We start from the raw sequence: 25,940 nt of genomic DNA on the forward strand, positions 1-25,940 counted from the left end.
ATTGTCGTGGAATATGATAATTCTTTCCCTTGGTAGCCAATATCAGTTAGGGGACGAGACATTCGATTAGAAAATGGGACATTTTTTTTACTCAAATGAAAGGGGGGCTGCATAGTTCTTGAGCTTTTGGATATAACGTCATATTGGATTTAACTTCAAATTTAAAATCACTTTTTGACTATTTATGACCTGCTTGGTGTAATGTCAGTCTGGCTGTAAAATGATTATATTTGAGCAAAATCAATGGAAGTGTGTCCTAGTTTATAGGGTGTAATCAATCACGATGTCGTACAAATACACCACATAGTACACGTCAGTCAGGTAATAGGCCCAGTGAAAATTGTATATTTCGGAGATCCGTTGTAGCGATTTGATTATCTTTACAGAAATGCTGCCATAGCCTTTGCAAGTAAAATCGTAATCATACATAATATACAACACAGAATTCAATATGTCTAAGTAGACATGATATAATAATAATCAAGATATGTTTAGAATATAGAAATGAATACGACATTTAATATAAACAGTTGGTTACCAAAACCTATCTCTTTAAAAAAAACGACTGTTGTAAAATGGTTTCCACATGAAACAGGGAAAGTAACCACCTGGTAATGTTTTTTTCGCATGCATCGAGCCAAACCGGGCACCGAGTCAAACTATTAACGGTGCAACGGCACTGACCTTTACCAATGACAATATAAATACAGGCTTATATTACAATGACAGTATGCAATTTATTAGGTCACATTGGTCAAATTTGGTATTTTAGTGACAGTTTTCTTTAAAAACAATCTGCATTGGGGTAGGGCGTTATGTTACTATTATTAAAACGCAGGATTTTGTTAATATATATCATTACCACTATTATAACAAAACAAAATGAAATGAAATGGGGTTTCACGCCTTACATTTCTGCACCGACTGGGCTAATGAAGACGGACAGTTTGCTATTAGTGAGAGCAGCGCTAGGGCCCATTCTCATTTCGAATTTCATCTGTCAAAGGTTATTTTACGTGCACGCCAATGTGTTTACGAGATCTCGGTTGGTTTCTGTACCATACGAATGACGATACCCCGCCTCTTGTCAGACCCTCCTTCCTATGCCAATTGGGGGACCACGCCATCATGAATGGCCCCAAAAATTGCCCACTGAGATGATGGAGTTGTTGACATTTCTGCGGAATACTGAGATTTATAATTATGTAATACGAGCCACCCAACGGTAACAAGTGTAACACCCATTACGATATTACGCAGGATGTTTTTAATAAAATATTCCTGACAATAAAACGTTGTTAGATCATGATTACTCGCCGTGAGAATTATGAACACGTAATTAAGGATTATGTCCATTTTAAGTAAGTTAAGCTCAGCGGGCCAATATTAACAAAGATTAGTGAATGTTGAATAACATATTAATCCCTTGCTCTATTAGACTCGTGATAAAGTTATATAATGTAAGCTTATAGATTATAAATTAAGTTAGGTACATCTCCAAGCTATAAATAGATCGGCAAAATCAAACAGGACATAAAGTGGTATGATATTCGACTTAATCAGCTAACAAGTTTAAGAAAACTCCAGTAAAGTATAGCCGTGTGGAAATCTTAAAGGAACTAAGTCGCTAATATTTGGGACCTAGAAATTGATACAAATGCGTCACAACGCATATAATAATGTAATATGAATGTATATAAACTGATTTACATTCAATCATTTCTGTTTTTACTGTAATTTCATCAGTTAAGTTCGGCGAAATACGCCAGAAATCTCAATCGAATGGCTATTTCCAGAGTCTGGTTATACCTGTCTACACCGAAATTATTTCTTGCGCATGCTCTCCAGATAAGAATATAGCGTCACCGTTTGACATGACTTATGGAATATGTCTAGTCTCGTTCTTCGAGCCCCTTGTTACAAATGACGCTGAAACGCACTATGGTACACGATTCGTGTACCAATGGTAAAATGTTTATTTTGTCTTAAATATTGGATACCAGAAGCCCACCTTTTTCCGGTAGGATCACAACATCAATGTTGATTTAAATAGACAAATAATTTGTGTCTTCAATGTCGAAGAATTTGAATGATATTGAGTTAGAGATTTAGCTACTTTAAAGATGTTATGTCTGCTTGAAAGATAGTACCTGTGTATGTCATTTTCGCCTCTCCTTTAATAACTGGGCTGATGTAGGGCACCGTTTCCGACTAGTCTGGAAATGGTGGGCAACATTTGCTATATGAACCTCGCTATATACCGTGTCCATAATAGTGACAAAAGCAGTAAATGGTTTGAAGGAAATTAACTTTGGGAGAGGGACAAGGAAAGGCCCCATGTAGCAGTTTGCCTTAGTAGTCGGTTTGACACGGTACCCTGTGCATGCTATTCGAGAGGAACCACATTACGTATATATTTTGTTGTTTTACTTTACTTCACTGTTTGTTTTTATGAAACACCTAGATAGAGAGCTTTTCAACAACCGAGTTATTTGTTATTATTATATAAATCGTATATTTGACTTTGTATTTCTTATTATTTACATATTTGTCAATTGAAGTCTTTTGGGTACTGCATTATATGTCTAATAATAATAATAATAATATAATAATAATAATTTGTTTATTCAGTATTTAGAGGTCTTGGACCCAAAGATACAAATAATACAATATCATTTAACAAAAATGTGGGAAGATGGTGGTGGTAACAACAATAACAATAAAATACAATATCAATAATGTCAACAATATCAATCAACGTTTTTTCAATTGACTTGCTTTATCGATATACTGTGAAATTGCAATTATGTAATTTTGGCACTCTGTATTACAAAGATTGCCTAGACTGAATTGACTGTAGTTTCTGAGAAAGTTTTGGGGAATTATCTGTTGTCTAAGTTCCGCCAGAACTGTACACTGGAAAAGGAAATGACTTATATCCTCATCAGACTCCTCACATAACTTACAAAGTGGGGAAGTGATTTGTTTTCGTTTGAAAAGAACAGTTGCAAGTGGCAATATATTCAATCTCAGCAAAGTGACATTCCGTTTAATATGTGCACTTATTGGTAATGATAAATAAGATTCCTGAGACAGATCTAATTTAAATGACTTATATATTTGGAGGGATTCAGAGTTTGAAATTTTATCTGACCATTCCTGAAGATTTATATCCCTTAATCTTAATTTAAACTGACACATAAAATACTTAATATTTCCAACTGTTTGAGAATTCCATATAAAAGCAAAACCAAGAGAGCATAGGAGCATGCGAACCTTCGAAACCCATGTCACACGACCAATCTCATCAAGTCTACATAGAAGGATATAAACCTGTTTCGGATAGCGTTCTTTTGTCATACACAAAAGTTTACACCAATATTTGATGCAATTTGAGATATAATCGATAGACATATATGTCTAATATTTTACTAGCAAATTATTATGGCTACGGTAACTTTATTTGACATCACAGCCTTGACCGGGATGAAATTTAGGATATCGCAATCCCGGTTATCGCCGGTACAGGGATGTTTAGTCACCCAAGAAGCATATTGGTAGAGCGCATAAAATATCCTTTGGCAGAATATCGCAGTGTTCTATTCTGGAAGAGATTGTCGTCTCTCTTAATGATCAGGATATGATCCATTCATGCACAGTACTGACCAAAAATACAATCCTGTGTACAAATTAACTTTTTGACATCATGAATGGTCCAACAAAATTGCCCATTGAGATGATGGAGTTGTTGACATTTCTGCGGAATACTGAGATTTATAATTATGTAATACGATTAACATGGATTGGTCTCATCACCGTATCTAGATATTTCATGTTTCGTGATATGCATATATCATCTCTTTTTTTGCAACATAATATACACAAGCACCGTTCTCCAACACGCAAGATAGAAATTAGAATTGCAGATCGAATGCTACATGAGAACTTGATATCCGGCATATCAATTGAATGGAAATGATGGCATGGATCGGGTTTGTATAACAAGCGGTGATTATGTCGTTCGCCGGATGAACTTTTAATGATTGTCATTTCATTCCCACGTTTGTATACTGGCCGTACTCAGACGAACATCATAATAGACGTACCCAATTGCTATAATGACAAATGTTAGAAATTGACTGATAGTAGTATTCTGTACAGTATGAAAATAGCAGTAGAATTCCATTCGTTTTATCTATTTAACAGACGGGCAGCAGCTCATAATTAAAGGGCAAATTTAATTAATCCCGACTCCAACCACGCTCAAATCTTTCTAGATTTGTAATGCCCAAATGTGATTTACCAGCATATTCCTGAAGCAATGGCCCGAGAATCCCCTCTCTAGCGATTAGGTCTAATCAAAGGAAACACCGTGAGGTGTAGGATTTACCAGAGGTGTACGACTTATCATGTATATTAGTACTATAACCGTGCAAGTAATAGTAGTTATATGTTATAATTTAAATCTTGAATATTTAAGATAATTTATGTGACCACGTTATTTCTGGTCTTATAAAATTAAGACTGAGTCTTGTAAATATTTGTTGATTTATCTATGTTTAATAAATCACATAGAAGTTACTTGGACTCAGTCTTAATTTTATAAGACCAGAAATAACGTGGTCACAGTACCTAAACAAGTTTAACCGCCATTTCACTCCAGAACATAGTTTCCTTAACATATTTCGTTGTCCCTTTATAGTACCGACCACTTGGTAAGCTAGAATAATAGGATAACATACTCCTTTTAAAGCCACGTCCCATGATAGCACTTCATTTAGGAAAAGAGCGTTAAACGCCTAACTCCAACACTGGGGCTCCATGGGTCACGATTATAAAGACAGAGCGACGCCAGGGGCAGATGATAGATGATGATGAATTAGTTGTATTTTACGTCCGCTTCCACCGAGGTGATATCGCAGACAAAAAGGCAGATGATAGTCCGTGCTATTACTTTTACGGAAGCAGACGTTAAACAACCAAGAAGAGATAGATGACTTTAAGATGGTAATTTGACACCAAACCGTTCTGAAATGCGAACGTTATGTAATCGCATTATTTTTTATGACCCCTTTTGAATGTTTGACTTATTCCAGGCGACAGGGGTCATCCACAACAATGTGATCCTAAAACAATTTCTACGACCACAGAACACATGCCTGGCAAATTTCAAATATACTTAATTATCTGTAAGGTAATTAATGGTTGTCTGTGGAATTTAAGGAATGTGGAATGATAATCAAATATTTAAAACACATTCCATTCTATTCTGGTGACAATCTCCACCGATCCATAACAAGATAACAATACTATAACGCCTGCTACACTTTAGAGTAGGGTGGAGTCGGTGGGTTGGGGATAGTATTTATGTAGAATGAGTATCTTGGTTCAAAACAATCAATCCGATTAGTATTGACGAGTATCTAATTATCTAGAATACTTAATATATTTTCTTAATATTTTGGTAATTGCACTGGACGGCTAACATTTCTTTTCTATATTCATATTGTATTCAAATACAAAGTTTCTAGGTTGAATTGTTGATTTTAAATTATTTTGTTTATTCTTACATGCAAGTCACATTCTGTTGATTTTAACTAAAATATTTCTAACGTGAGTAATCGTGTTACAATTACTAAATATAATATTTATATAAAAAATTATTGGTCCCTTGATTACAGCACTTAACAGGCGTTATGAAAGAACTGAATCTGCCTATTTATAAGATCTTTCTTTAGGCCTTAAATTTTATACATGTATATACATTATTATCTAGACATTTATTAACATGACAATCAATTCTCGATGCCATCGGATTTCTCCGATTTTAAATAGATTTGGACAGTCCGGCCACTTGATGATTTAATTTAAAAATTGAGAAGCCAGGCAAAGCCTCGAATACGCCAATATCGTTTTTACGATAATACACAATCAAAACTACAAACATTGATAACTTCGCTCAGATTAAAGTAATTTGAATGAAATTCTCAATTCGTTTTGCATTATCTATTTTTGAACTAGTATAGCTAGAACGGTCAGCTCCTGACCTGAATCTTACACGCCTCTTTAAAAGGGCATCACGTAATATTAGATAGGTGGCAGCTCTCGCTATAATTGTTACAAAATAAATAATGAAAAGGAAATATGTTGAAATGTCAGTCAAATTACTTCACTTTGAGCGGAGTTATCGGCGATATAATTACTACACTGTAGCCTCAATTGTCATTACTACCGTTGTTACGATAAGTCCCAAAGAAAGACCTGCAATAGGCAGATTTACCTCTTCATATATAATATCTATATTCAACAAACCGATGCTCATTTTCTTGTTCTTAGCGTTATTGTTCTTCTCGGGGCGACTCTCGTCAAATAAAGGCCAATACTCTGCCAATTTCAGTGCGATAGGCAAGGAACTTGATATGCTTTTCCTTGGACAATTGCGATCGAACTCAAAGCTGGCATAAACAATATCCCTTATGATATACAGTGATTTTATCCAGATACGTAAAATTTTAAATGCAGACAGATTATTACCCACAAAAGAAATCAACTCAAAACCAAATGCACATTTTCTCCCATATCAAATCGTCCAAAGGATGTAAACACTTATCCTCCGATAATTATACATCCTCTTATATAGCTACTCAGTTGATTATTTCATTACATTAAATGAAATAGAATCTTCTTCTAATACGTCATACTTTCTTAGCTCTTGTAAATATTATAACAAAGCGCCATCGGTACCACCGCCTACCAACAAATATTCACATAAATTCGTGCAGCCATTACACTGCCATATATTCCAACCTTTTTTAGAGAGAGAAGGGGGGGGGGCAAATTAAAAAAAACCCAACAAGAATCGTCAAGACTATTATTTCAATATCCATATCCGTCGAAAATGTCTTTTGTGATATTTAAAGAAATTCTTGCATCACACCCTTTCCACAATCAATAGTTACGCACGCCTATGGGCGTCATATGTATACCGATAATTACTATCTAACGTACTTAATTAATACACTGATTAAAAACAGGAGTTTGACGATAATAGCAGTATAGTAATTACGTCTAACAACTGTAACAAGAAAACCAGGTCAAAGGGACAATCTTGCGAAACATTTTTCTCCATTTGACCTGATATAACTTATCATAGCGGAAATCGCTATCTTTATTTCTCTCAGAAAATTATTGTAATAACAATATTGTGTTATCATTTTCGTACGAAAATAGCAGTATAGTAATTACGTCTAACAACTGTAACAAGAAAACCAGGTCAAAGGGACAATCTTGCGAAACATTTTTCTCCATTTGACCTGATATAACTTATCATAGCGGAAATCGCTATCTTTATTTCTCTCAGAAAATTATTGTAATAACAATATTGTGTTATCATTTTCGTACGAATCGGTTCATTCTCACTGGAACTTTTTTTAATACCCGGTGTGCTCAATTACGCAAAAAAACATTAATTGTATGAGCCACTTGGCTTGTTGGGCCTTTAAGTTTTACTCATAGCACTCTGCATGGCAATGATAAAGCCTTGGTCATTATTCAACACAAACTGATATGGTTCAAGTGAATACTCGATATTGAAATAATAAGATATCTGGTAATTCCCATCCCAGACAAAACAATAATATTTATTTTACAGAGACTAATATCATTGTGGCCCTTTATATCGTAACCGTGGCACCCATGCCAACACATCTTCAACACGTGTATCATAATGACTGTACATAAGACTCACCAACAGAAATATACATCTTAGTCATAACATTATAGTAAATAGCAATAACATTCCACAACCAAAGCACTCACTGCACCCTAAATTCTTATTACGTTTTGCTCTATTTGCACGCCAAGGTGAATATCGACTGAATTACTAATGTGTGCAATACCTACCTCATAATAGATCTATAACATTTACCTACATCGTAATAATCTATACTGATCTATTCCCAAGTGTTATCTAACGTAGATCAAATAAATATGTAATTATAATCCGAGCGGTTTGTGCCCCCGTGTAACATGCTTGACCTCCCACAGGCTGATTGGTAAGCGTTACATCTACCTTGGTGAATTACACACTTTTACTGCCTTCTTTTCAAGGGTTGATTATCCGGTCCAATTGAAAGCGGAAGATCCCCCGTGGGGCATTGCACACTTTGCTGCCCCCTTTGTTAAAAGCTCTGGGGAAATAGTTCAGTATTACAGAATTCGCATTCAACCTGTTTTACTAATCTTATCTGACGTAATGTTATGAAACCAACATCTTGTTGTAGATTAAGCACACCGTACTCAAACAATCTTTCTAAACGTCAAGTAGGCTAGTAATTATATACCAACAGACATACAAGGGAGGGTGTTAAATCAAAGGAACAGCGTGGTCCATTTATTAGACATCCCTTTCATTTGAATTAAGCACTATTATACAGAAAGCAATCTAGAGATATCGTCTTTTTGAATCTTCCTTAAAACATCGGGCTAGGAGGGCTGGGCGGTGCTTTACTTTCCCTGTAAAAGCTGAATTGCTGATTGCTGATTGATATATAATTAAATTCTAATTTCAATTTCAATGTCACTAGAAAGCCAGCAAATACCATTATAGAGTCTCGACAGATAACTGATAAAGCCCATATGGTTACAAAAATAACCCACGAACCCCCCATAGTCTCAACAATAACCAATAAAACCTAGCTAATCTCATTTACAACGCATGTTGTATCAATAACTTTTAATAACCATATTATGGTCTCAAAAAGACCCAATAAACCCCTATATTCTCAAAAACTATTCTAAAAAAACAACAAAACGTACACAAGTCTCAAAAGGTACTAAAAAGGCCCAAGTAGTTTCGTCAAATAACGAATAAACAAAAACTAGTCCTAATATACTAATACAGTGTGCTTGTGTGCAAAACAGTTGATGTATTTTCGATAGATGGCATTTAAAAAAAAATATAAAAAAACAAACTAATTTTAATTTTCCGAAATATTTAGCGAATTATTTGCTTCGACGATTTTACATCGAGTACCATAAAGGCATTGTACGCGTTCGCAATCTTAGCAATTTGGATATACAAGTATGTAAATGAAACTATAGGTTGTGATTCCCGTATAAATACCGGTCTATAAATTTGGCGTCCTTTTGGTATTCAGACAGCATAACATATGTTGTTAAGTAGATTAATGTATAAACAAACACAATCTAAAATGTCTACTCTCTTTCTTGTTTCCGCCATTCTTTATGGCAATTTCAACATCTGACAATTATTTTCTACACCTGCGCGTGAATTCTACCCGATGTTATCTCGTCATCTCGTGCTAGATCTCATTTCTATCTGAAAGTATGTAATGAGTTGCCAGATCACCGACATTTATTATTGATAATGTACTTAAACACCCTTGTCATTATTGTTTATGCATCTAATTGAGATAATTGACATCGATTTCAGTATATTGATCGTATCGGTTTGTGGTGTTATTAATATAGCCTACTATAAGGACAATATTTCAATATTTCTAATCTAGAAACTAAGAAAAGTCGGAGGTGGGGGGATTTAGTCTACTTTTGTGACCATATGTCTAAAGAAGAACGAAATTGGGGTGGTTCGGAGTAACCGAAAGTTCGAACGCGTGCGCATTCGATAGTAAGATTCGGCGTTGAGTGCAGTGTCAAGGTTTGGGATAGCCTGCCTATCCCCGTGTGGTTTCTCCGCTGCCTTTCCACTGCTAAAGATTTTGCCTACCAATATACCACCCAACAGCCGATGAGTGTATACGTACAGTTAAATTTTTACGAACCGCTAGTGTATCATGGGTTGCCATCATCCGGGGGAGAAGACGCCTTCCCTACACGGGTAGTTATAATTTTATCTTGTTTCACGAAACTGTCTTCAGTTGCATAATGAAGGTAGAAAAGGCAATAAAATGAAATATATTTAAATAATTATACCGAATAATTTTATAACAAGAATACTTATATTTGTGCAGAAATATAATTCTGGAAAAAAACGGGAAGGTGGTAGGATCCTTGATTTTCCTTGAATTCATTCATCCAATTTTGTATTTTTATTTCGTGCCCGATTATAGGTTAATAACTAAAACATTATATTGAACGTGCCGTTATAACCTACTTAACACAAAGCAACCGTTGATTGTACTAGGTTATATACAATTTGATTATAATTTATAACACCGTATGTAAAACTAGTCCAATATTGACAGGGGTAAAATGTATACACACGGTCAATAATCGATAGCATAGCATTAATAGGGATAGAAGACACCAGGTTCTATATTGTTCTATACCTATTCATTTATCTGTCAGGTAAAACTCGAGATGTATTTATATAGTATAAAATAACTGAGTATATGGATGATTTATTTGTTTTATCCTGTAAATATTGTACATTAGTTATTATATCTATACAGCCAGACAAAACACAGGTTATACTACATCATTAAATTGATTTGATTTATGTTTTAACTATGATAGTTGTTGGAGTGATTAGTAAACTGTAATCAGATACTGAGACCAAAGCCCTAGATACATATTTTACATTAATGTCAAAGGTCCAAAATCTTCAGATTCAATCACATTCTAATAACACCACACGTTTGTAATCCAACGAATTTATAGTCAAGAAACCAAGGATTCCATGCCGAAAATAATATAATAGCTTTTGCAATAGAAAGGCAGCTAAACTTGTAAAAATAAGTAAACATGTTTATTGGATTTTCAGATGGCAAATATCAAAGTTAATTCAAGTCAATTAGATATTTGATAGATTTAGACGCACTAGACAGACATTCATATAATCCTGGTGATTTTAAACACAAACCACTCGTTGGCTTAACATTTACAATTTACCATTGATCAATTAAGTCGACAGTATATACATCAGTAAAAGATTGATTAGTTAGGCTTAATACAAGGCAACCTATAAGCTCTGGGTGCAAATAATTACCAAGTGCCGCGGCAACAAAATTAAATCATTGCTAACGCTATGTGTTAAGTTTATCACATGTGTGTAGTGATTTTAGTTATTTCTTTGCATGGGAATTTATTGTGTAGTGTATTGCTTACTTCTTTTTTGTTTGATGATATGGTTTATCGGTGTCCGTTCGAATATTAGATCCTTAGATAAAGGCATTAAGAAAGAATCCGTTGTTAATTGAATAGTAGGCAGTTTAAGTACGAAACCAAATCTGCCTATCGATCGAAACTAAAATTTAACCGAGTAGAATTTGTACCATCACTAAGTGAAATAACATATGAGCAAAGCAACTTTTTAAACCCTACATCAAAGTTGTTTAGTTCCCTTTGATTTCGGGCAAGATATTTTCTCGCCTTAATTGAAACCTCCGCGAGAGATCTATAAATTTTGTTTCTGCAAATCAGATTCTTAAAATAAGTTTTATGAAAACTGATACAAGTTCTATTGCAAAGCATAAAGCAAAATGAAGCAAACTCAAACGATTGTATATTTATATACGCCCACTTTATTGGTAAGTTTTTAAACAACCCATCTGTAACTCTAAGTGGCATTATGTTATAAAAGACACGCTGCAGAAAGCGGATATTTATTAATGTGATAAAATAAAATTAATAACATTATTATTATCTAGCAAGTCTTTTAACTCCATTTCCGTTAATCTATAAATGAATAAGAAAATTAAGGATACCATCAAACACTGTCTGATCTTGATAGGAATCTTATTAAATTGTGGCTCTTAATTTTTTCACAACTACAGTATCATTACAGTATTATTAAATATTCAGTCTGCGAGTATGGAATGACTTTCTATTATAAATACTTCGATATTTCGAATGAAGGGCAGGCCAATTAAGTTGCAAGTAGCGGTGGATTTCGTGCAAAAGGTTATAAATTACTAATTTGTGTCACTAGTCCTCGGGCACGACATCCGAATTATCCAACAGAAGGATATTTGTTATCGGATTTTTTGAAAGCTCATTAAGAGACTAACATCCACTATATTGTAAATTAATAGCATTCGTGTTTTATATCTTCAACTTTCATTAGGTTTAGTACCGTAATGATTATTTAGTTTATGTCTACGTATATGTTTAGTTTGCCAATAAAACCATTTCAAGATACCAGTATAGTTTAATATCCATGTTAACATTTGGAAACACCTCGTAAAATATACTACAAGATATGATGAAGATTATACAGTGTAATGTACACGTTGTTCATCTTTTATCAGCCGCCCTCGGCGCCGGATTTAGATGAACAGCGGCCCTATGAGGTCCCTCCCAATATCCCACCGTCACGGTTAGAAAGATAGGTTGGCAGGCAAGGAAATATACGCCCACAGCAGTCAACAAGGGTAGTCGCAATTTTTTTTTCTTTTGCCAGCAATGAAAACATTTACAAGACACAAAAATCTGATTCTGAGTAACAACTCATTAAGTAATTATCAGAAATCATTAGAATTTGTTTGACTTCTAATAGTTCTGTCCTACACTAACGTTAGTGAACAAAACATTTTATATCAAGGGCCATAACTCTGAAAATCAGATATAAACTTTAGCCTCTAGAGCGTTAACAAGATTTTTCAAACTGAAAATCAATAGGATTCTTTGTCTTGTGACCCGAAACACTGTGTATGAATTTAAAGTCATTCGGATATTAACTTTAGCCTCTAGAGCTTCCACAAGATTAGGTTTCTTCATGATCGTAAACATTGTGTATAAATTTAAAGTCAATCGGATATTAACTTTGGCCCCCAGAGCATCCACGAGAATTTTCAAGGTGATCAAGGGCCATAACTCTGACAGTAATTATCGGAAATTGTTGAAAATCAATAGACTTCTTCGTCTCGTGACCTTCAACACTGATATTAACTTTGACCCATAGAGTGTCCACAGCCCGGACGGACGGACCAACGGACGGGGCGATGGCAATATAAAAATAAGATAAGATACTGTTGTATCGTTAAATCCATCATACACAGTTTACAGTTTTATCAAAAGACAATTTATCACAATTGGTGAAAGCCGAGGGTGATGATGGGTGTATAAGACAACATTGCCGAAGGTCCGTTAGATCTTGATTCAGCCTGCAAAACATATAGGGAAATCCGGCACTGGGGATGATGGAGTGTCCTACAACCAGCGTGTTATTTTCCACACAGGTGCATTTCACCGTCAATATCCAGGCAAAATTATGCTGTTCGTTGACTACTGACAGAACGAACATGCTTGCTAACGTGATCTACCTGACAGCCTTTTCGACTGGGTCATCTTATCCCGCAGTGGAGAGCTTTTCCGATAGAGTTCGGTGGGATTTGTCTGACTTAAAGAACGACTACAGTTGCTAACGTCCACTATATATTAACGAAATCGCGAAAAAAAAAACCCTGACATAATTAATACACCTCTTGGAATAATCCACCCATCAAGTGGCAGCCATGGGTACGTAAACGAGAATATTTTAATGCAAAATGCAAATAATTAAATTCAAATGCTGCTCTACTTTCAAAAATTCGAAGTAATCATACTCTCTCTCTCTCTCTCTCTCTCTCTCATTTTTGCACTATTTAAGAAATGAGTCTTGCACGCCTTCAAGGTTATCTTATTCCATACAATGAAGGACGTTCATAGGATACTATTAAAACCACTGTTATAATGTTACAGTGGCGATGGCAAGAACCGGGAACGTAATATCTATCAATATTTGTTTTATAATATTTATAGACGTTAGGTCATCTTTAGGGGCATGTATATACAATAAGGCGTCTGTGTGAGAATAAAACTAAAATTTATGACTAGATAAAGAAACGTGAAGCGGTAGAAGTGTGTTAATATTGTTCAGAAGGTTAATGGCCGATATTTTATTGGGGTCTTAATGTTTTGTTGCATTATTAGTGCAGAGTGAGAGATGGGGCGAGGGCGACACAATCGATGGTCACTTCAGGACTAACATATGGTTCAATTTTATTCAATAATTGGTTTGTGTGTTTAGCAATCGGATGGAACCGAAAAACATGGAGAAAACTCACGAGGTTGGACAGGCGATTATACTCCTTGTCATGTACAAGCTGTGAATCGAAACCACGCCTACTAGGACCTAAAGCGCACGCGTTAATCCATTCGACCACCTTAAACTTTCAAAAGGAATGCTATCTGTTGTTCTGAAAGAGGTATTCATGCACTAAGCTAAAAGGTCCACGTCGTTTTTCACTATCAAGATGATTTAATGACGATGGATTACTATGGTAGACGGTTAAATAGCCAGAGCTATAACTTTTCTCGAAATTTTCGCTGGGCTTGTCGTAAAGTGTGAATAGGGTTGTTCTTGGAATTCTTGAGATAGCCGGTGAACCCGAACTGGAAGTAGCATACCAGTAAATATGTAACTATATATATCAAACCTCACTTTTAGAACAGTTATCATCCCTTTAATGAATATGTTCTGGAATCGTAAAATTTAAATTCAAACCCACTTCAACAATTCAAAATGATGTTTTTCGTTGAAAATGTCTTATTTGTCCCATAATGGAACGCACATCAATCTCAATCTCTTACTTAATACGATCCTGGTAAAGAAAAATAAACCTTATTGATTGGCAAACTCTTATGAGTTAAAATGACTGATGCCGGTAAATAGGTGGGTAACAGAACACGCGAGAAAACCCGGTTCAAAAGTTTACATATCTACGTGGGAATAAGAAAACATGTAGCAGGCAGTCGTATCTTGTATCGTCGGATCAAAATAGGCTCGACATTAATACTGTCAATAAAGTCAAAAGTTGAGTTGTTATTAAATTAATAATGAACCCGTGTCTTTTAAAAAGATACAACAGCAAATATCAAATTTCAGTATGTATATTAAGCTGTTTTTGTTCCAAAGTGGGATTGGGAGTCCGCGAGGTCCATTGCTTACACAAGGCATCAGACTTGTTATCTGTGCAAGTCATGGACACGATCCCACACTTGAACGTGACAAGGGCTATATTATTTGTCTCCGACGTACCCGCTTTCTCCTCTGCTTTAGTAGGCCTATCTTCGACAAATTATTAGAAATATGCCATTTGTTAGCAGCGGGAATAAAGAGAAAGTTACGTGGTTTCCCTGTGTCAGTGATGCAGGACGGGGGCCTGACAAGGACAGCTGTCTAGTCATTCGGATGGGACGGAAAACCAAGTCCCGTGTATACATTGGCGTGCACATAAAATATCCCCTGGCAGTTGAAATTCGATCACATGTGTAGGCCATGGTGCCGCTACCCAGGCAAAATTTCCCTCATAGCACACTGTGTGGCATATGCCCATCTTCATTAGCCCAGTCGGAGCAGAACAGTAGGACGTTAAACCCCATTGCATTGCATTGCATTGGATAGATAGTTAACATTTCTTATAAAGTGTGTAGTTTACACACTCAAAATATTAAACTTTTAAAAAACTAATTTGGGAAGTATATTCCATTTTATTTTCTAAGTAAAACATTCTTATAACTTGTTCTACTTTTCTATATGTATTACGTTTACAAAGATTATTTGAAAGTCATCCGCCTATGAAAAGAATTCTTTTAAATATGACAGCCGATAGTTTATTATCTTATTATGCATTCAAAATTGTTGTTAACACTACCCATGGTTTTCCGTCTGCTTAAATATAAATGTAATCAGCACTAACGTTTGCAAATGACCTTCTGATTTTATGACGTTTTCGATTATTAGTTTGCTGGTAACTATTGTCTATTACAAATGTATATCAAAAATATAATACATATAGACTCACCTGACTAGGCACTTACTATAAGTACGTCCCTACTATAAGTACGTAACTACACTGGCTACGATCAAAGTAGCGTACACTGCATGAATAATCTCTTTGATAATGAGTGTAGATCTCAGCCCCCCCCCCCGCTCCGCGCCCCCCGGCAAAAGGAAATAGCTAATAATCTAGCGCTGAAAACGTCCGAATCTCAGCAAGAAGTTGTAGATTGTCCTCTCATGTATCAAATCTAATACGGTGGCCTATTGGTGTCATTCGTTAATTCATGGTTTTTTTTTATTTATCAAGGTATAAATTAACGAATGACACCAATTGCGAACCATAAAATCTCGTATTAATTTGAACTTTTGTTTTTAACTAATCAGCACCCGTTTAACAATATTTTAATATCCATTATAGTAGCTATCCTTTGATATACAACTCTTATGTAAATGTCAGCAGCTTTGATTAAATAAAATGACACACTATTTGAAGTATGAAATATTATATAATTATACACACATGATCTATTCTGATATTTATCATGATATACAGGAGACAGGGCGTATAGACCACGTCTGTTCCTTGATCTCTTTTGACATTTGAATAAAATATTAATTTTTCTTTTTTTTTCTTTTTTTGGGGGGGGTGGGGTGGGGGGTTACTATGAAAATAAACCTTGGCCAGTAAGAGTCTTTTGTGTTTAAACAGTTTAACAGCCCCCCTCAGAATTCGGAAAATTTAATCTTGTTGGGTTTCGAAAGGATCTTTCCTGCTGTCAACATACATTCTGTCAACGCTTCCTTGCTACTATAGTCATTATTATATATATAACACGTGGTCATTGGCCATTATCAACGTTTGATTTTTAGAAATAACGTCACGAAAGTTGGAATTCTTTTTTTAAAGTCGGAGAAGCAATAAGTTAAATGGTTGCTTCCTGTAATTATTAATGACAATTAATACTAGATAGTTGCTAGGTGGATGGATTTTGCCGAGCTGTGTAGGACTGATTTGGCACGACATGTTTATCACCAATGTATGGTGTTCTATTTCGGCCGCGTCGCGCGTCGCCCTTTGCGTCATGCGTCGCTTTTCAAAATTATTTATAGATTGACTCTCCTTAGGGAGATTTCATTATTTTATATGGTAGACCCTATCATCTAAAGCGCACGTGTTAAACCATTTGGTCGTCCAACCCCTCTTACTCCAAAGATTTAAGACTGGCTTGAAGCAATATGATTTTATTGAACAATAATGATCCGATATGTCTTACACAAGAGTAGTAGGCTCAATACTCTTATTTTGAAATAAATTTTTAATTTTACTATTTACTTATATAAATAAAGTCCCCGCATTAAGACATACGCCCATACTAATTGTTCATATATATAATTAAACCACTCTGCATTAATTATAACCGATATAATGAATGATTAACACGTTCCTTTACATAAATCTAAATGTTAAACCAAGTATACCTATTACATGCCCTGATTTATAGATTTGAGATTAAAAGACAGACATATCCATGCTGTTTTTGTATTTATGGGGTAATTGGTCCAATCGTTGTTAACTAAGTAAGTTGTTTATAAATGTACGGTACCCCGATTGCCGATATAACAAAGTTAATTTTACCTTTAACTCTAGCCATATACAATATAACCCTATACGTCATTGGCTGAATGACAGAAATACATACACGAGGCTATAGCTAGAAGTGTATAATATTGTTGGCAGTTGCTGAACTAACATTAAGCGGATTTACCAGACCAATGTTAGGAGTAAATTGACGATGTCGGATGGTAAATATTCTTTCTTTCGGTTTCCTTAACAATTTCACTTGCTTTCTTTTGGGGATCTTTGTTTTGAAACAACTGAAAGCTTTTATTGGATGCATTTTACAACAACTTTAGTAAGTAAGGAATTCATTGAACACAATTTCAATGATCGGGCACTCTACTCCATAGGGAATAGCTTGATGAACGTGGAATTCTGTGAATGTATTGTCTTTTGTTCTGGTAATATCTTTTGTTATTCGTAGCTGTAGATTTGATCGCGTTTTTTCTATAGTGCTTAATGGAAAAATGTTTTCTACTGAATTGATTTTTTTTTACCTTGAATATATGCTTACGAGACAATCAACGGGCTTTCTGTTGATCGATGGTTGGTTTTGACTTTATCGCTCTTTAAGGTACTGAACAACTATTTAGGGTTTAGCGTAAAGGTATCTTCACGGAAATCCCTTCAGTCAATGAATTGCAATTTTTTTTCTTTTCGGGAATAAGAACATCCTAAAAGAAGCGACAACCTAAGAAAGGGCACACACTCAACCTGTTTATCGTTTACCTACACGAGGCATTCTTGTAATTCTAGAACATCTCGTACCAATTCTTGTTTATGATAAGTTCATGTGCCCGAGATTTCTTTGTATCCTTTTAAATACTATAAGATAGTCAGAGAATATATGTTTTATTCGTTGATATTATAACTGGGGTTTCTGTGATAAATTATATAGGGGCATCCCAGCATTGGGTAAATTTGAGAAAATCTGACTAGCCATTGCTAAGATGTACCACCCTTCACTTTCAATGTGCATACAACTTACTTAGGTAAACCCGTACTTGGTTCAGTGCCGGATTAACCTAGTAGCACAAGTATAACATCATAACATGGGCCCCTAGTGTGAATACGATTCCACACTTGCTCTGTAACTATCCTGCCCTCAACTTTAATATGCTTAGTAAACAAATGATATTTAGTATAATTTATTTATGTGTATGGCTTTTAAGATGAATTATGTAAAAACTAAATCTGCCTATTACAGGTCTTTATTTTGGAACCAAATATTATGTAAACTAACATGGCAAGCCCATAATCATTTTCTAGACCATCGGATGACAGGGATTTAAATGGATTTAAACGCCGCTAGATTAAAACATTTAACAATAAAGCGTATAATCGAAACTACATCTCGTTTGGCCAGTACCATTGCTACCATGACAGACAATCTAGGCTACACCTTCCAACACTCATAACTTCGGTCAGAATAAAGTAATTTGAATGAAATTTCATTATCTATTTTTGAATTATCATAATCCCCCCCCCCCCCATTTTAAGTAGGCGAGTCAAAATTATTTACATTTAATTCCTTGGCGAGGGTAATAATGTCTCTTTGAATAACATTTTTAAACTGTATACCAGGGGTGGCTATAAAACATTATGACAAATTTTCAGTGTGACATTTACCAAATTTAATTATGTACACTTCATTTAATACATAATACATAATGTATTTAAAACAAACGTGCATAGTTTCAAAAAACATAGGATGGTTAATCAGACACCCGTTAAATATGTCATGTTTCTATTCTGTAATTTCAGAAAACCTTTTTCTTTTTAATTGTACATGTTCGCAGAATCATTTTTGTTTTTAGTAATTGTACATGACTGCATATAATAACACATATAGTAATAATATAACGGATATAATCTACAATTACATAACCACAATACTGTTAGTTGTCACAATATATGTTGTTTTTTCCCCCTTTCAATGAGTTAATTACTCGACACGTTTTCACGTATAGAGTTTTTCCACCATGCTATTAACGGTTAAAGGTGCAGGGTTGATGATTTAAGGTTAAGGTTTAAATTCGTGATTCGATAGAGATGAAATTATTTACATTGTCACGCACCTGGTGCATTATTGTGCATTATCAAGAACGCCATAAACCTTCTTCGACAAATGTACCATGCGGTGTAAACGAAAGCATTTTGTAGTCTTGTACGGTGGCCTGTTGCTGACCTTAACGCCAGCCCACTCATTCGAGATTTATTAAATTGTGTAGATATTGTTTCATCAATAATCGAAATAATACACCAATCTCCAACCATAGTCAACACAACTGTTTGATATAAATCAACGCGGTTAAGCTCATTAAGTTGCCATTTTTCTTCCTACCAGAACCAGCATTGGGATCTATAAAATCCCTTTTTTATCCCATGTTTAACAAATAAATAACTTTTACATATATAATCTTTTGGGAAATACTACAAGCGCCATCGTTCCTGCATCTTCGGATTGTTTTTACCAGCTACGCATATTCGTTGTATAAAGAATTAATCTCATTTAAATCCGAAGATATGTTTTAGGGTCAAAAAGTTATTCGATTTACATGCATAGGATTGATGTCTGACTTAACCAATTATCATTGGCGACATGAGAGCAAGGTATTTTTTCCAGAATATTCATCTTCGAGAGCTCTTTATGAAAGGGTCGTTGTTACCAAAATAGCGGGGGCGTCATATCTAAGAAGAAGCTTCTTAAAGGTAGCTTAACGCAGGGATTATCAAAAACAACATTCACGAAGATTTATGTTTATTTGAGGCCCTGGTTTTCTACCTCATCTGTTTGGAGTGCTAACATTTAAGACAATGGAACAATGTTAGACATCCATTATCGATTCTCTTAAACCTCCAACTATTTCTTTATCTGTCATGAAAATCAATAAAGACCATGTCTTAGCTGTCTTATTGGTGAATCGTGAGATTATAGTAATGTAAGTTCTCTGGTACTGCAATAGAACACCAAGGCAAATTTCTATCTGAAATATGATGGTACCTTCAAGCCAATGAACTGGGATTTAATTTTATTTGAGACACGAACATTCGATATTTTTTTTATTTTTTTTTTCAAATTGGATTTACATATTTGAAATTTGCTCAAAGAGGCATTGTCATTCTCACTGGATATGTTTTAGAAGGTACACTCGACAACTAAATACTGTAAGATGCATAGCAAACAGTAGAAGACATATGGAAACAAAATCATTAAATCCAAATAATTGAAAATCTAATCAGAAGGGTATTTTGCGCCTATGTTCGTTAACTTCACCGAAAACAATTTGTATACGACTTGCTAATTGACGTTTACATCTTAACGTTGACTCAACAGATATGTGTCAAATCACTTAATTTGAACATACATGAAGTATCTCTTTAGTCAAGTTGCGTCAAATCAAGAAGTATTATTTTACAACCGACTACGACGCATGGAGATAAATACATAATTGATTATATTCATTAATTAATTTGGTGTATCATTTCTGTTCAATTCCTAGACAACTACACATAAAGCAAACAGAAACCTGGACACATAACAGAATACACACATCGCCCTTCCTCAAAATCGATGACCCGCTTGACCCGAGCAAGCGCCTTACTCACTGAGCCAACGTGGTTTCCAAATTGTTTGGACGATTAAGTGTCCGTATATTTTGGCAAAATAGGACTGCCTTGTGTTTCTGTTACGGGTCATGAACTATATTACAGTATATCATTAATTATTACCATTATTGATACCATGGGAGCCACGGTGGCTAAGTGGGGAAGACGCTGGCTCGTTGGCCTGGAGGTCGCGTGTTCGATCACGGGTCATGAACTATATGGCCGAGAAAGTTCATCGGGATTTCCCAACGTTGTTTGTCCTTGGCGTGCACGTAGAAGATTCCTTGGCAGTTGGAATTCGATGAGAGTAGGCCACGGTGGCGCTGTCCGGGCAAAATGTCTCGCACAGTACTCTGTATGGCGTATACCCGTCTTCATTGGCAGAATAATAGGACGTTAAAGCCCATTTCATTTCATTTTATTGACATATTATCCAGCCATATATATAGCCTTATCAAAGAAAATCTTGATTTTGAAACTATTCAGCCGTTATAGTAAGGATGCGTTGCTTGACAGGTAACTGTTAAGACTTGTCATTAGGACGATCTGTGTGTTTATTTCTTTAGCAAATTACAAGCTTTTGCTATTTAACGTGTAGACATTACTAGCTGTGGATTATTGATTTATAGATCAAATGGTAGGTAATATAGATTTTTTAAAATTTACATATATTTGATAGACAGAATAAAAATAGAACATATGTCAACACATATATGTACGTCATGGATGTATATAAATATACTTTAGACAGAAAAGATAATGGTGGTTCTAGTAGTGTTTATTCTTCACTTAAATTAATCTAAAAAGCCTTAAAAGCGTTAATTTCAAAGGAAACAAAGACACAAATCTATATAAATGAACTCGATTGGATCGATCAAACATATAAATGGACGGATTTCGAAATTCCCGCCTATCGGCTGTTTCATATTTCCGATTTAGGTTTTTAGGTGCTATTATTTAGCAGTAATTGAGTTTGGATGTATAGGATTATGAAAATAAAGAATAGGATGCGGTGCTTTTATTAAGATTGGCAATTAACCATTGACGACCACAACATGTTTACGGAATATTTTATTATCTTTAAAATTTAGAGTATACATGTATTCTGTGTATTTGACATTAATTTAGAACATGCTTTCATGGTTAACTGTATCTCGGAAAAAAGATCTCTAATTATTTGTTCACGAATTCTATCTTGATACTAATAATGAAATAGCAATAATTCAGATCTTTTTGGACTTATGGTAGTTTATTATTAACCATATCTCTTGAGTATTCGACAGAATTGTATGTTGAATACAGGAACCGTGTTTGGAATAATTGTTTACTAGGATTATGTCCATGTCTATGGTTAAAGACTATAGTTTACTGGACGATTGATCTAAGGAGTATGGGTTAGATCATTAAGTCTGTCATTGAGTCAAGTGGCGTCATTTAGATCACAAATACGTGACACGGACCAGGCTCGCCTGACCCTCCCCCCATTCTCTGTCTCACCCCCCCTCTCTCTCTCTCTCTCTCTCTCTCGTTTAGGTATTATTTATGAATCGATGTTGGTTCTTTAACATAGATTTAGTAGGCTAAAAATATTTATAGCAGTACTATAACTTTGATAACAAATATCATTTAATTTTGAACAATATAATATTCCATTTTACCGAAAACACAAGAACTTCCCTGCAATTGGAGTAGGGGAGTAACGTGTCAGCATGAGTCAACTGGAAACTCACTTTAAATTGAAAGGTCATACTTTAGCATCTTGGTGATATTTTGGCAGATTTTGCACACATTCTAAATTGAACTAGCTGAATAATCAAATAGATTTTTTTACTAAGCGCTTATTTTAAACTCCGCAAACTACTTATTTATACTGAAAATCAGTAATACAGACATCGAATACAATAGTCAGAAAATAGAATTTCAGGCATTTTCAAAGATATACTATCATTTATTTTGCATGGAATGTCCCATATGTCGCTCCACTTATATTCACTGGTATGAACTGTCTTAATTGAATTAGAAATTAAATATTATTATCAGACAGATATTGATAATTGTCCTGTAATAATTCCATCTGTCGATAATATGTAGGTCTCTAACGTGTCTGTGATCTACGTGAGCAATGTTGATGTACGATATTGTAAATTGATTCCTCTTAAAGTACAAGTACACTCCATTTGAACTATTTCTATTATCTTGCGGTTTGACCCGTCTTGGTCGGTTATTACGAGAAACTGGCAAACTTTACATTCAATAATAATACCGCAAACATGAGCTGTCGGGAAAATCTTTAAATCGTTTCATCATTTTAGAATCTCTCGATTTAAAGACCTCCAGAAAGCATTTTTTAATCCAGACAAGTAGAGGCTTTTATTAAATGTATAAAAAATGTATAAAACATTTTAAATCATTGTTCATTTCTGTATTTACGGGTGTTAAGCAAAAGGTATGGCATAACTTCACTATATGGAGTACTTGATATCATTCATTCAGTTTAGGAGTTCACGTTACTAACATAATTAAGTTCGTTGACTTTGTCCGTACCACTAGTCTGAAAAATCTCAAAGTACTTTCCCGGCCAACACCGATATATATTCAACCTGGCACCCCCTAATTAGTTAGTGATCAAGCACTTTTCTCCCTGAGGCACCGTGACTCCCACAGAACTCACTATAATATATTTATCATACATCTTTTTTTTCTGTGTAATAAACCACTGGTTTTATGATTAGAAAACTACTGGATAAAGTATGTGATAATTATTATTTACGGTTTTATTGTATATATATAAATGATGTTTGTTAATATGGCATGATAAAAACAATAACTAAATCACTATGGGGCTTTAATGAGCAGTGTGTAAATTATAATCAATACAATTAATCCTTCATATCCCAGGTGACCTTGGTTTTAATCTTTGATTATCACTATTGTATAGTGAAGAGTCAGTGACATGTTTATAATGTTTGGATTAATAGATATAATAATCTATTGAAGAAAGCCCTTGACTTAATTGCTTGAAGGAACAATATTTTCGATGTTGTTTCTTTAAGACCAAAATCGATGTTTATCAACAGTTTTGGCTAAGACTTGTTTAAAATCGGTTTGAGATCGGTTAATACTTCTAGTTTTAAGTTTCACGTGCCCCCATGCATTGTGTGCATGATGTCAAAATTGATGTACTTAACTCACAAAACGTAATACATTGTAGACTTATTAAATGAAACTTACAATTCGTGTTTTATAACTATGAGAAACGAAAACATTATTGAGCAATAAATTCATGAAATTATGACAATCTTGACGGCTATAATTTAAGTTTTGAAACAAATATTAAAATAATAAATCTCGTCCGTTCTCATATACATATATTATTGTCTTTTAATGCATTTAATATTTAATTCTTCTGGAGGTGGAATATTAATGAAGTATTTTTCATGGACAATCCTCTGTTATTATTTGAGAAAAGGAAAGTCATTTTTTAATATAGAAAGCTCAAACGCCCCAATAAACACTTAATTAAATGGGAAGATAAATCCAACACCTCCTACAAGATTATCAACATTGATGAATATATTCAATTGTGAGAATACCGCGATTTAATCTGCGGTTTATCGCGTATCTCACGTCTGTATCAAAATGTCCGGTCAATGGCCCACTTTATGTCTGCGCTATGAATTCATGACTAGTTGCAGTTGGTATTTCACCTGACCCAATCAATCGCTCCCTTTTCTGTGACGTCACTTTGTTAAAAACTAGCACACAATCTCAATCGAAACGGTTTACGTAATATGTAACGTGCGATTAAACTTTTAAAAAGTGTCCAATGAATAGAGAGCATTTTAAGAACTGTTATGTTTTACACTTGACCAATGATCATCTATCTAACATTAACTAGCTAGGTCACCAATCTAGATACAGAAAGGTCAAAGTGTCAAATACATGTATATAGCCTAACGGTTATCGTATACAGCAAGCTTGTGACAGACACAGAGACAGCTGATTTATTTGTATGAGTCACTGACATGTATGTTCATTTAATAGAAGAGCTTAGATATCTACTCGGTCTAAGTAGCAGACGACCTCAAATTTGTCAGTCAGTTTGTGAGTGAGCGTTCACACAGCGAGGATGGGTCAGACGAAACTTCTTAAAGATAAATCTAAATCTAAACTAGGTAACTGATATACAAGAAGGGAATATTTAAAATAACTGGAAACATCCATAATACGACTATTCACGTATCATATATTATTCAATCGTAAATAATAGGACTGGTATTGGTATGTATATGCCTTATACCCTCAATGTACTGATGGGTTCTATTAGCCCCCATCGTTGTGTAAAGTTTTGAAATTAACAACCACGAATTTTGTATTTACAGATGGAACTCCTAAAAAGTCACCATGTGGAAAGAAATGTTTTGTGGCGACGGTGGTGGCACTCTTCTTATTCTTGATATTTGTTGCTCTGCCTGGAGGTAAGTTTACGTTATTTTATTGCTTATGTCATTGATCGATTAATCGACGATACACTTTCAATCGATCATTCGATTTTTGTGTCTACAATTTGGATATATTTGAAATCCCGCGTGTAACCGTTATTACCCCCCCCCCCCCCGCCCCTACATTTCATACAACTTTCAATACGAGAATGTCGAAATTATATATGCATTAAGGACAGCATCCAATAGTTCCATAAGAGCACATGTAATGGCAGGAAATATACACCGATTCTTCAACAACTCACATGTTCCCATGTACCCGTCACTTTTTCAAGGAACGTGCATATTCTTTTGCCGATTTGGTTCTCTCTGAATAGTCACCAAACCAAAACTGCACTACTCTATCATAAGTTAATATGACTTAACTGTCTAGATCTGTTGAGTGACAGCCTGCATTGACTAATATAGTGTCTTTTTAGTCATCTGTCATAAGTTAACATGACTGACTTACATTAAATCCTTATGT

General features: G+C 34.8%; 1 long non-coding RNA gene across 3 annotated transcripts in view; it reads left to right on the forward strand.

The window, feature by feature from the left end:
- LOC126828741 (uncharacterized) overlaps nucleotides 1-25,940 on the forward strand; it is a 30,667-nt gene that overhangs the window by 911 nt on the left and 3,816 nt on the right. The window contains exons 1-2 of one of the 3 annotated variants that reach the window (XR_007683217.2): nucleotides 17,410-17,548; nucleotides 25,355-25,450. This is a non-coding gene — a long non-coding RNA (uncharacterized LOC126828741). Of the gene's footprint in view, nucleotides 1-17,409; nucleotides 17,549-24,865; nucleotides 25,148-25,354; nucleotides 25,451-25,940 lie in introns of those variants that run through there. The other 2 variants (XR_007683218.2, XR_007683216.2) reach the window with 2 other exon arrangements.

This window comes from Patella vulgata, chromosome 7 (genome assembly GCF_932274485.2).
Source record: "Patella vulgata chromosome 7, xgPatVulg1.2, whole genome shotgun sequence".
Classification (NCBI taxonomy): Eukaryota; Metazoa; Mollusca; class Gastropoda; family Patellidae; genus Patella; species Patella vulgata.